This window comes from Triturus cristatus, chromosome 1_1, assembly GCF_964204655.1.
Source record: "Triturus cristatus chromosome 1_1, aTriCri1.1, whole genome shotgun sequence".
NCBI lineage: Eukaryota > Metazoa > Chordata > Amphibia > Caudata > Salamandridae > Triturus > Triturus cristatus.
Window position 1 is genome coordinate 1,284,331,673 of NC_140579.1, and position 13,393 is coordinate 1,284,345,065.

General features: G+C 48.2%; 1 protein-coding gene across 1 annotated transcript in view; it reads left to right on the plus strand.

Moving 5' to 3' along the window:
- KCNH6 (potassium voltage-gated channel subfamily H member 6) overlaps positions 1 to 13,393 on the plus strand; it is a 786,325-nt gene that overhangs the window by 561,968 nt on the left and 210,964 nt on the right. The gene's annotated exons all lie outside the window — the stretch shown is intronic.

A 13,393-nucleotide genomic window follows, 5' to 3' on the forward strand; every position in this document is an offset into this window, starting at 1 on the left:
TATTGGTCACACTTCTTGCATTAACAACTTCTTTTCCCATCTGTAAATTTTTGCTTTTCAGTGAAAAAAATAAAGTTTAAAAAAATAAAATAATGGGTGTAGTCATGACAGGTGTTTTAGGACAATTTGATTCATCCCCGTATAGTGGGACAACAGGACCTATAGTCACTGGTATAGTCAGAGCTTCGGGATGTGCATCTAACTGTGCTATTTTCTGTATTAATTTGTCTCCATTCTTATTTATCGCTTCTCTTTCTTTTTCCTGAAGTACTCTTTCCATTGTTCTCTCATGTACTATTTGTGGCACTAAGGGTGTATCTAGAATCAGAGCACTCGGAGTAGTTCTATTGGGTCTTTCTTGATACGGCGGAGGATTTTTCATTAAAATATCTTCTAAATAATCATCTTCTGAGTCTCCGCAACCTGTTAATGTTAAATGCTTTTTCTTTTCTGTGCACTTTCCTCCTGTCTGTTCCTCAGCCATCAATACAGGATATAACCCTTCAGTTAACACTGCCTGTCTCCACTGTTTCATCTGCTTATCACAAGTTTCACGTGGAAATTTTGGATAAAATCTACTAAAATTTCTGTCACTACTGGGTCTATCTCACTCAAATGCCTCAGTTTCCCATTCTTCTAGTGCTACATATTGAGTTAATCTGGGTCTTTTCTCTAACTCATTCATTCTAGTGTGTAAATTATATGATATTCTTCCATTAAATGTTCCGTACTCTGGGAACGCCAGTATTCCATCATCTTTTGTATATTCTTTCCAATTCTCTAACCATACGCAAGTATGATAACCTCTTTCTACCATTTTTTTTTAAAACAATCTTTATTGTGTTATCCAAAAAACCATAGGCACAAAAACGTACCCAATAAAACTGCAAGTGAACAGATTGAATACAAACTTAGTACTTAGCAGGATACGACAGTTCCATAGTGCATCAACAATCATCTGCAAGCAAAGGAGAAAAGGAACCACCTCCTAACATGGGGGAATGTGATCTGATTGGGGGATAATCCCCGGTACCCCTTCCTCCGTCTTGTAGTAGAAGTCAGCGAGATCTATTAGTTGGTATCTCTCCTGCCACCATCTATAGCTTGCAACTCTAACAACCCCCCCTCCCAATCCCAACTATCCCCCCTCCCTCTCCTCCCTCCCCCCCGGCATGTCGCTGAGTTAAGAAAAGGTTCAGTGCTGGATCCGTGGGCAGGACAGTGATGTTCCACGGTCCATGCATTCCAAACCGCAAGTGTCAGTGTGAGGGACAAGTATTCACCCAGGATCGCCCGCCGCATCTGCGCCCTGCTCTCTAAGCAATCAGGGCCTCTCAGCCTCAGTTATCTGCTGCTAGCTCCCCCCGGCAGGAGAGCCCTCAATATCTCCAGGCGGGTGTTTTACCAACTCCACCAGTGCAACCCATGCTTGCGCCATTTCCAGCGATTTGTCACTCCCAGTGCGGGTAACCATGTGCAACCTACAGCTCCCCTCTGCTTCTGCCCATTTCACTAACTCCCTAGACCATCGCGCTAAGTTGGGGCCAGTCCTTGATTTCCAGTGGCTGGTGACCCCCCTCTGGGCCAAGACCAGCCCCAGGTCTATAAACTTACTAGTGATTTTGGTCTTGGCAGTATGTGGAAACCAATGCAACAAACAACAACTCGGTGTCAGCGCTACTCCTCTTTCTGTTGCCGCCGCCAACTCAGACGTCACTCCCCGCCAGAACTCTCCCAGAAGCAGACAATCCCAAAACATGTGGCGGAACACCGCCCCCTCCAGATTACACCGTGGACATGCTGCCGAAACCCTGAAGTATTCATTTACCTTGCCCGGGGTAAGGTAAGCCCTATGCAGCACGTAGAAGTGGATTAGCTGGAAGCGGGCGTTCCTGGAACACTTCCAGACCCGTTCCACCAACTTCCCCCATGGCTTTTCCTCAATGGGTTCCCCCAAATCCTCCTCCCATTTGAGACGTAGGGCCGTCAAGGGTTTTCGCAAGCTGTGGGTAATCCGCCTGTAGAGACACGTGACCGCCTTAAACGTTCCCGCCGCCATTACAACATATTGGCAGGCCAGCGAGGTCTGAGGTTCCACCATCCCCTCCCGCCAGTGTTTCCTAATGGCTGCTGTCAGTGCGGCATGAAGCAGGAAGTCCCCGCGTGGGAGGTCATGGCACTCCACCAGGTCATTAAAAGGTAGGAGGTTGCCATCTTCAAATAGATCTCCTACAGTAAGTATCCCCGTCTCCTCCCAGTCCCATAGTCTACCCCAATCACCTCCGTGTGGTAGGTCCTCACATATTGCCAGCGGGATCTCCGGAGCATAGGGGGTGCGCATGCACGCACGCCGGGCCAATCGGTTCCAGCACTTGCGCACCACCTATAAGTCAGTCGGGAGCACCCTATCCCTTATGGGCAAGCGCAGCAGCACCCGGGATAGCAGCGCCAAGGGAGGGTCCGGCCCACCAGGCTCCTTTCGGTGCCTAATTCGGCCAGCCACCCATTTAGTGAGCCATTGTAACTGCGCTGCATGATAATATGCCTCTAGATCCGGCAAGGCAAATCCTCCCTCCGCCCTGGGTCGCTGCATGGTGACCAGGGCCACCCTCCGACGCCCCACGCCCCACAAGAATCCCGTGAGCAATGCGTTTAGCTGCGCGAACACCTGGGTTGTGATCCAGATCGGAAGCATCCTAAAAAAATAGAGGAGCCTGGGTAGTTTGACCATTTTTACCAAGGCAACCCTGCCCGCTACCGATAGCGGGAGCTGTCCCCAAAACTCAAAACAGGTCTTGGCCTTGCGTATGGCCCGCCCTATATTACCCTCCAACATGTCATTAGGGTTGTGGTAGACCTGGGTTCCAAGGTAAAGCAAGCAGCTAGTTTCCCACAAGACCCCCTCCGCCGGCTGCGTATCATACCTACCTGGACGAGTCGGAAAAAGACAGGACTTGGACCAGTTCACACGCAGCACTGCGGCCTCTCCCAGAGAATGCAGCAGTCTCTTGGCTCCTCGGAGGGCCTCCTCCGAGTCGGCCAGAAATAGTAGTAGATCGTCAGCATACAGCACTCTGTGTTGCAAGTGTCCCTCCACTACCAACCCCTGGTAGTGACGTCCCGATCGGGCCTGAACAGCCATTGGCTCCATTGCCAGAGCAAAGAGCAGGGGTGACAGAGGGCAACCCTGCCTCGTCCCCCTACCCACGTTGCAAGCAGCAGAGATCAGCCCTCCCGTTCGGACCCTGGCAGTGGAGTTATTATACAAAATTGCTGTCCATTCCACGAAGCGGTCACCCAGGCCAAACGCCCTCAGGTCCGCGAAAAGATATGGCCATTCCAGACTATCGAAGGCCTTCTCGATATCAACCGCAAAAATACAAGCCTCCTCCCCGCAATAGGTGTCCGCCCGCAGGACACGCAGCAATCTCCTTATGTTCATCGCCGTGTTCCTAGCCGGGATAAATCCTGCTTGGTCCACGTGAACTAACGTTGACATGTGGGCCATTAGCCGACTAGCGAGGATTCGACTTAGTATCTTGTAGTTCAGGTTAAGCATGGCAAGCGGTCTGTATGCAGTCCGGTCCCAGGGCGGCCTACCCGGTTTAAGGAGAGGCATGATGATTGCCTCCCGTGTGGAAGCAGGAAGGCAACCCTCCCGTCGTGCTTTGTTATATACTACGACCAACTTCGGGGCCATATGTTTGATAGCGCTGCGCACTTCTCCCACCTCAACATCTTTACCAAGCTCCTCCGCTGCCTCGATATCAATCTGGGGGAGTTCTATCCCCTCTAATAGTCCCGCTCCATTAGCAGCCCCAGGATCAAGCCTACTCTGATAAAGAGTAGTATAATAGTCCAGAAAATGGGTGTTAATGGCTTGTTGAGTGTAATACGCCACACCCTCCTGGTCCCTAATCTCCAGAATCGGCGTGCCTCTACACGCCGGGTCTGCCAAGCATGCCAGCAGCGCCCCAGATTTGTCCCGTTCTGCTTGGGCCCGAGTGGTGTAGGTCTTATAATCAAAGGAGCGCAGCCTTTCCACCTGCGTTGCCACCTCCTCGCATGCCGCAAGCAGGTCCTCCTGCCTATCAAGTCGTTCCGGTCTCTCCTTTTCCAGGTCTTGGAGCCTACTCTCTGCCCTCAGCACCTCCTGTGTCAGCACCTTTCGCACTCCCACCACTCCCACCGCCCTTTGATTACTGTTTTGAACGCGTCCCATTCGATAAGTAGGCTCGATGCAGACCCCGCATTATCTAGAAAATAGTCATCGATCGCAGATCCAATCGAGGACTTAAACACCGGATCTTCTAGCGCCTCCAGTCAAACCGCCAAGTAGGAATGGCAGGCTTTGCCCGTACCCAATCCAGCGATAGTAGCAACGGGTTATGATCAGAGATCGTTCTGTTAAAATATTCACTATGGGTAATCCCTCCGTGCACCTCTGGGGACCAAAGGAACGAGTCCAGACGAACATGCAACTCAAGCAACCCAGAGAAGTATGAGTAGTCCCTATCCCCCGGGTGGTGGGCCCTCCAAGTATCTATCAGTCCCCACTGGCACTGCCACGCCCACCTAGTCGCTGCAAGTCTGTGCACAGGAGCATCTGGAAGAGGTGGATGAGAGCGATCCAGGTCCACGTCAGCAATACAATTAAAGTCCCCCCCAACAGCACCGAACCAGTCAACAGGGGAGGCAACTTCCCAGAGAGGTGCTCGAAGAATCCAGCTTGAGCTACGTTGGGGGCATAGAGGCTCCCCAACACTATATCCCTACCGTCCAGCCGTCCCGCCACCACCACATATCTACCATCTGGGTCAATCAGCTGCCTAGCGCTCTGAAACGGGACCCCCGCTCGTATCCAGATCAATGTGCCCCTGGCAAAGGCCGAGTATGAGGTGTAGAACAACTGCCCCCTCCATCTACGCTGTAGTGCCGCCCCCTCCGTCTCTGTTAAATGCGTTTCCTGCAGCATAGCAATCTGTACCCCCCTCCTCACCAAATATGTGTGACTCTTGTGCCGGCGTATCATAGTGTGCATGCCCCTGACATTCCATTACATACATTTAAGTCCTATGGTGGAACCCATATCTGAAACCCCAGTGGTCCTCCCTCCTGCCCCATCCCAGCGACATGCCTATCCCCTGTGTAACCCCCTCAACCCCATGAAACTCCCCAACATCCACTCCCCAGGACAGGTACATTCGAACTAGCTCCCATGCAGCGATCAACTGGACACTATACGTGGTGAGGCGTGAGCTGACCTAGTAGGACCCAGAGCCCCCCCGGTTACCTCCCCCCATCCATAGCAGGCAGAAAGGGACCTAGTTATCATCCATGCCAGGGGGCTCCCCACTACCGCCCCCAGAGTTCAGTCCGACCAGGAGTTGCTCCCCAGCGCCAGCTCGGGCCGCTCTCGCCCAACATCATGGATCCATTTCACATGAGGAAGTCTGCCGTCTGGGGTGTAATCACAGGGAGTTCAGGTTCAGAGTACCCGCTTGTGCTGCCAGCAGGAGAAGTCTCAAGCCCACCCACGTCATGGCGAGCAACAGTCTAGCAAGGGCTAGTTTCACTGCGGCTGATCTCCGCAACCGCCCTCACAGCCCTGTCCCTTTCAAGTTGGAGTCCCGGCAGGGTTATGGATCTCTGTGACCTCAAAGGCTCAGGTGATCTGCGTTCCGCTGTGCCCGCCGGGGAAGCACCCCCCCGATCCCAGTTTTCTCGCCTCCAGCCACTGCCATGCATCTTGCGGTGTGGTGAAAAAATGAGTAGTCGCCCCATCCACCACTCTGAGGCGAGCAACATGGCATACGGTAATCACAACTGTCGGAGTTTCCGCTTTAGTGCAAGAAAGGAAGCACGCTGTCTCTGTACCTCCCTGCTGAAATCCGGGAAGATCATCACCCTAGCGTTCGCGATTTGGAGGTTCTGCTTTCCTCGCGCCTGCTGCAAGATGTGGTCTCTGTCGTGGTAGTAAAGTAATCGCACGACCAGCGGACGCAGGGGGTGCACGGCTTTGGAGGTCTGGCTGGGACCCTGTGTGCGCGTTCAAGGGCGAAGAAGGGGGAGAGCCCCTCCGGGGCAACCTCGGTCCGAAGCCAATGCGCCAGATACCGAACAGCGTCGTCTACTTCCTCTCGTTCCGGGACCCCCACTATGCGCAGATTGTTCCTGCGAGAGCGCCCCTAGCTGTCCTCTGCTCTCACCTCCAAGATCCTGACCCTCTCTTCTACCAATTTCAGGGAGCGCTGCAGGGTAGAGATGGCGTCCGGAACCTCCTCCAGAGTCGTCTCAGTAGCTTTCACCCGCTCCTTGAGCTTGCGGTGGTCATCCTTCAGGAGGTTGCGATCCACCTCTATGGCGTCCATCTTGGTCTCCAAAGCTATTCAGGTTCGCCAGCTCAAAAGGGGAACCGGGTGTTCATCTCCCCACCAGATTGTAGAGTGCGCACTCCCACGATCCTCTAGCTCTCCCGTGTAAAGGTGGGCTGGTCTCGCTCCTCCCGACCGTCACAGCCTCATGCAGGCAGTCGCCCCGGGCACACAAGAACAACCAGTAGATAATCAGACAATCTGCAACTCCAAGTAGGGCAACAGTACATCTCCAGCTCCCATTCAGGGTTCAGTGATCAGGCAGCAGCGCGACATCATCCTCCCTGCCGCTCCCCATGGCAGCACCCGGGCCCGGAGCTACACAGCCACCCCAAACATCCAGAGTAGCAGTCCTCAGCTCTCGAGAGGGCATGCAGCTGGCACTTTAGTTGTGCCGACACGGTTCCCAGACCCCTTCAATCGCAGGCTTCTGTGTCCTCCGCGGTGAACACTGTCCTCCACGTGTTCCTCCCCCTGAGCATTCGCCACAGTCGTGTGCACTCGTCAACACGAAGGCTCCTCACCTTCTCCGCTCCCCAGCACCAAAAGTTCTATCCAAGTCCGGGCACTAGAAGGAGGGTATGAATGCCTGCTCAGAAGATCTCAATTGTTGCTCCCCCTCGGCTGCCGCGTTCAGCTTCCCGACCCGCCTGACGCATCTCGCGCCGCCATCTTAGGGTCAGGCGTCCTCCGCTGAGCGTGTCTCAAACCTCACCGCGCCTCTATGTCCATCGCGGCTGCCCTCACATATATCCGCTCGTTGTCCTCGGAGAATCAGACTGCACCCCGCCAGTCAGCAGGCTCCTTCGACTCGCTGGGGCATCCCTAGCCGCTAAGACCGCTGTGGGAAGGTGCGGCCGCCATTTTGTCCGCAGGAGCGCCAACAGGGAGAGAAATCGCCAGTTTCTGTGTGCCCCGGCGCCACAGCGCTCCGAGGTGAGCACCATGACCTCCGCCGCCAGCTATGATGTCAGGGGCCCCTTCAGCTGTTCAGGATAACTGGTTGTGGGAGGAGGCCACGGAGGAGCTCCGAGGTCCACTGCTCCTTATGACGGCATCAAGCCACGCCCCCCATAACCACTTTCTACCATCATATAAGATGCAGGAGTTTTCGGAGGAGGAATGAGAATTCCTTCTGTAGTTTTAATGGGTTTATCCTTTTTAAAGTAATTCTTAATTTTCTGCATAAATGACATTTTTTTTTTCCTCCGTACATTTTTCGAGATCTTCCGTTCATGTACTGTTCGTGGGCAAATCCTAAGTACCTTCTATCTGGACAATTCCCTATCAAAGTAGGATCGTGTCTCCATATGCAAGTCCCACTATCAATTATTATTATGGCTTCTATTTTCAACTAATCAAATGTTTGCTTTTACTTTAACAATTGACCAATACCAGCACGGCTTCTTATTCTTCCCACCAATCAGATTCTGTTTTGCTATGTGTTTAGCCAATACTAGTGCAGCTATCTGTGACGTCAGTATCGCTCTTTACTACTGACCCCTCCTTTACAATTCTTCCCGTCAGTCACACGCCCGCTGTTTCAACCAATTCCAGCGCGGCCCTCTGTGACGTCAGTGCAGCACTCGCAACTGACCCCTCCTTTACAAGGTAATGCTAAAACTTATTTTCTACAACTTACGTGCACATTTTTTTTCATTACCAAAATAGAAACATTCGCTACTGTGTCTGATCCTCTAAATTCAAAGAATAGTCAACCTTTTACTGCGAGCAAACCTTTTCCACTTTCTCTTCACACACTACGAGTAAAACCCTTCCGCTTACTCTTCACACACTACGAGTAAAACTTTTCCGCTTACTCTTCACACAAGCATCAGAGAACCTGCTACTCCTTCAGTATTACCCTTTCTAGGTGATATAAGACCAAAGTTTCACCAGCGAACGCCTTTGCTACCAATTACTCTTACTTTTATGCGAAAGAAAAATAATCCCTAAGTCAGTGCTTCTAGTCCTGCGTAACTTTCAGCACTTTCCTGATCCAGACAAGTAACCTCACTGCAGTATGGCTTCCATTCGCCACCCGCTGTTCAATATTCCCGGGAATTTCCAGATGACATGAAACAATACATAACAATTAACGAATAGCGGTTGTTAGTGCATAAATCAATAATTCAATCCACAATATTTTCAACCTAACTAGAACATAACCATGCCTCTGATACCAAGAAAAACTGATGGAACGTGGGTCACCAGCTCAGGTTACACACACACTTACCTAATACTCACCTGGGCCCATAACATTCACACAGATAAGCTAGTAAACCCCGCTGACATCAATTTTGAGTTTTACCTGTAATTTGATATTCACCTTTACCAAGTCTTACCAACTTGATCTCCTTAATAATTCCATTACTCAATGAATCTGGTTGCTGAGATAGTTTAATGTAGAAAATTACATTTAACTTTAAACTTGAAATAACCACAAACTCAAAAGTTTAAAGTCTTTAAATCTTTAAATCAATAATTTTGTTATTCAGAATCAATTACAGTTTAAACACATTCTTCCAAGAGGCAAATTAAAGTCAAATATAGCAAAGTCATAGTAATGATCAATGAAAACGGTACCTGTAAAAAGGTAAAAGAGAGAGCAGGGACAAAGACAGGTTTCGCAGAATTATATTTATCTAAGTGATAGATGAACCCAACTCCTTGAAGATGGGCCAGATAGAATCTCCCAAGACAGGATATAGACGGAGAATCGGGCAGATTCCGATCTGGGAAGGTGACCTCTTCTAAAGTGCAACACCAGCGTTGCACCCCTCTCTGGTACTACTCTCCTCGGGTCTCCCTCTTCCGAAATCCCCTTCTAGCTGATTAGATTATCGATCAGTATCTCATTTTCTAGAGCAGAGTTTCTTGCAGCAGCAAGATCTGAGACAGCGTCTCAGACTGAATCTGTAGCAGCATACGTGTTGGGTCAGTGACGAGTCGGAATGACGGATCTGACAAGTCTGACAAAAAGTCTCTAGCTAACTTACCTCAATTATACTATTCTGTATTCGTGTACCACCCCAAAAGTTTCAATATTCGGTTTTTTTTGCCCTATTCTGATTGGTCAGGGCGAGGAGGTGAGTTCACCACACCATTCTAAAAGTAACATTTTCTGTTTGGGCCATTGTTCTATGTTTCCGCCCCTTAATTTACTTTCCCAAAGCTTTATTCCCACCCGTATTTCACATTATGATCAATACAAGTTATACATTTTATTCAAAATTGTTGCTTGTCTGGGTAAATAGTTTTCTTTCCCAGGCGTCTTCGTCCAATGTGGCCTTGGCTGTAATTCAAGTGTGCCATCATTGTTTCTGGCAGGTTTCTATGCGCATGTGTGCGGATCAGGTTGGGTAAAGATTTCAGTCACCCTCCGAGGCCCAAATATGAACTAATAATAAAGTCAGTAAAAGACACGTTAGAATGCGACACTAAATGATTTCACTGTATACCACTATTCTCTACTCTATCCCCATTTACTTATTTTAATCTTTTCGCATTAGTGCTTAGTAGAACTTATAGGTTTTAGTTTAAGGGATAGCATTGTGCATTATCATGTGAGTTTCAAGCGGCCATATTTAAAACTATTACACAGCTGCAAAGTTTCCCCCCAAAGCACAGAAGGCGTCATACTACGTAGGTGCAGTAGACGCATGCGCAGTGAAGTTCCCGCGTTTTTGACATCCATTTTAAGACACTCGGGTTACTTGTTAGTAATACACATAGAAAAGCATCCCCTAGATACAGTATGTTTGTATGTAACGCAATATTCTTTGGGAAAGGTCGTCGGCAGAGTCGTGCTTGAACGACTCAGGCTCTGGGCAGAGGAGGGAGACATCATTTCAGACCTTCAGTTTGGATTTCGGGAGGGTTTTGGAACGGTAGAGCAGGCTCTTAACCTCAGTTTGATAGTGGGCAAATATCTCCAAGCAAAGAAGAATACGGTTTACATGGTCTATGTGGACCTGTCCGCCGCTTTCGATTGCGTATCACACGCAAAACTTTGGATGATCTTGGCCCATATGGGAGTGGATCCCCCTCTTTTAGATTTTCTAAGAGAGCTTTATTCAAATGCATCAGCAAGGGTCCGCTTTGGCAGGAGGGGGGAGCGGACAGCACCTTTTGCAGTAGAGCGTGGAGTCTGGCAGGGATGTGTCCTGGCTCCCTTCCACTTCTCTCTGTACACAAATGGACTAGAGGGAGAGATGTTGAGGGGGGCTCAGGATCTACCACGAGTAAAACAACGCCTGATTCCTGCTCTGCTGTATGCAGATGATGCTGTCATTTTGGCACGCACGCCGCGAGAACTACAAAGGTCTCTGAATAGATATGTCGCCTTCATGGGTGGGTTGGACCTACAAGTAAACGTTAAAAAAACGTTTATCATGGTAGCAGGTAGCGGGAAAAAACGTCTAAAGAATATTTACCTCAAAGATCAAAAACTCGAGGTAACTACTCAGTACTGCTACCTGGGTATCATGATCGATGAAAGACTTAATTGGAGACCAGCAGTAGAGGCCAGATGTCATCTTCTTAAAAGAGCCATAGCCTCCCTGATGAGCTTTTCTCAGAGACTGGGGAGAAGGCCCCCAGTGGAATTACTAAAAATATATATAGCCAAGTGTCAGGCGATTGCACTCTATGGGGCGGGACTCTGGGGATATACAGATGTTAGTGCCCTACAGGTAGCCGAAAACACTTTCCTTAGATTCCTCTTAGCAACACCGCGTAGCACTTCAACTTACGCTTCCCATCTAGAACTTGGAATCCCTTATCTAGAGGATTTACTAAGGATTCAACCACTACTGCTTTGGCGGCGCATTTGGACTGATAAAAACATCCTAACCCAGGAAATTGTGGCAGATTCAATGATCCTTGACCAATCACTAAAAATTAAATGGCTTCGGTACATCAGAAACTTCTTCAATGACCTCGGATTGGAGAAGTATTATCGTGAACCTAAAAACATTATCGAAGTATCTAAGCGATCACTGAAACAACTGGCCCTGACACATTTAGAGTCATTGAGGTTGACATCCGAGTCGACAAAACCTTCGGTTCTCCATGCTAATATGACCCAGCTTACGTTCTTCATCCAGCCCTATCTTACATTACAGATTAGTACCTATGATAGAATGTTATTGACAAGATTCAGACTAGATCTTTTTCACAGACTAGTAGCCTTTCCAGACAAAAAAAATTGGGATCCAATTCTCCCTACTTGTCCTTGTGATGAGGAATCAATACAGTCTAACTTACATACAATACTGTTTTGTAAATTCCATCATTTACATAGGAAGGTTTGGCTATTACCCTTACTAAAGCAGTGGGGTCTTAGACAATGCCGCCCTGCCATGCTACGTCTCCAACTGCTAGAATCTGAACTGGTCTGTTACCGCGTCCTTAACTTTTTAAAATGTATTATAAAGCATAGGAAAAATTTGTAAAACGTACGGTACAAATACTCCCAAACATGGTATTGAAACTAAGAGAACTGTTTCTTGCAAAATATTTGACTCTGGATTTGTGTAAATTTTATTTTTATCATGATTTTTGTCCTATTGTGCATTTATATTTTTTATTTGTGAAATGTATCTTTTATGGTTTTACAATTTGTAATAACCGAATAAAGAAGTTTATATATATAACGCAATATTAGTATTTTACAAGACTTGGTGGTTACGTGGTTACATGTTATTTGAGAGGATTGCATACAAGCAAGTTTCTTAAATACGAAACCTTGCTCCATCAGATGTCAAAGTCTACACTGGATGTTTTAACTGGAGGAACACTTGTTGTTTCTTCAGAGTGATTTAATAATGCACAGGTGACAGCTGCAAACGCTCCAGGTGCGAGTCAAGGAACTAATCCAATGGTTTCATAATATTTAATATCGACTCCTTTAACTGTTGTTTACTAGGTGTCAGGGTAATGGTCACGTGCAGAGATCAATAATGCCACTGGCGCGAGATAGCAGAGAGGGAATTAGCACCAGTGGTCCTATACCAGTGGCGGCTAATTTGTGCCATTGTTCCAGTATTATTCATGAAAAAAGTGACACTATTGCTGATTCCATTCTGAGTAGATCGACAGGAATTTGCTGAAATTGTGGGATCAGCTTGAAATTGTATATAACATTATACCTCATATTGCACTCAGTGTCATGTCCCTCTTTTACCTCGATTAGGAGAGACATGATTTCTGGAGTCTCTCATGGCTTCTCACTATCGGCCATTTTTTTTATTCAACAGTTTCCATCTCAGATATAGTATTTCAGATCCACCTTTTGTATGTGTGTCAACCAAACATAAACACCCTTAGACTGAGAGTTGATCTGGGCTGAGACAGTGCCATGCTTTAAAGTTTGTCTGCGACAATCAGAAAAATAGAGTAGGCTTCGTCACCCCTGTACTTCTAGGGGGGCCAGTATTCTTGGGGCCCATCACTCAACCTACATACTTTGGATGCCTGCAGTGACCCAACTGTGTGTAATTTCAGGGACCCCTTACTATATCTACCAGAGAATCCACATCATATTGTATTACAACACTGCCTTAATGAGACTGACTAAAGAGGTACAGTGAATTATTTTCAAGGCTACGCAAGACATCACATATTTAGATGACGATACACAATTTGGGATAAATAGCCTATTACTTAAAACATTTTGTGTGAATGAAAGGGCTGTCTGATCACTATTGAATGCAGGAGTGGGACCCCCAGGGTACTCTATGCCCTCCTGCCAGAAATTGCCTTCCCCTTCCCTCCACCCTATGTCCCCCAACACCCTTCCCCAGTTCCCACCCCACCCAGGGGTCCACACATAACATTTACTACCTGCGAAGAGCCTGTGGTAAATGTGAGAGTTAATTCCCACTGGAGTGTGAATTCCGTGTGGTTTTGCGACCTGAAAATTATTCCACGTGTTTTTCCATTCCATGGGGTTTAACTCATAATTGGATGGTACTGGGAGGATTTACCACACAGTAACAGCAAATTTTAATGCAAAT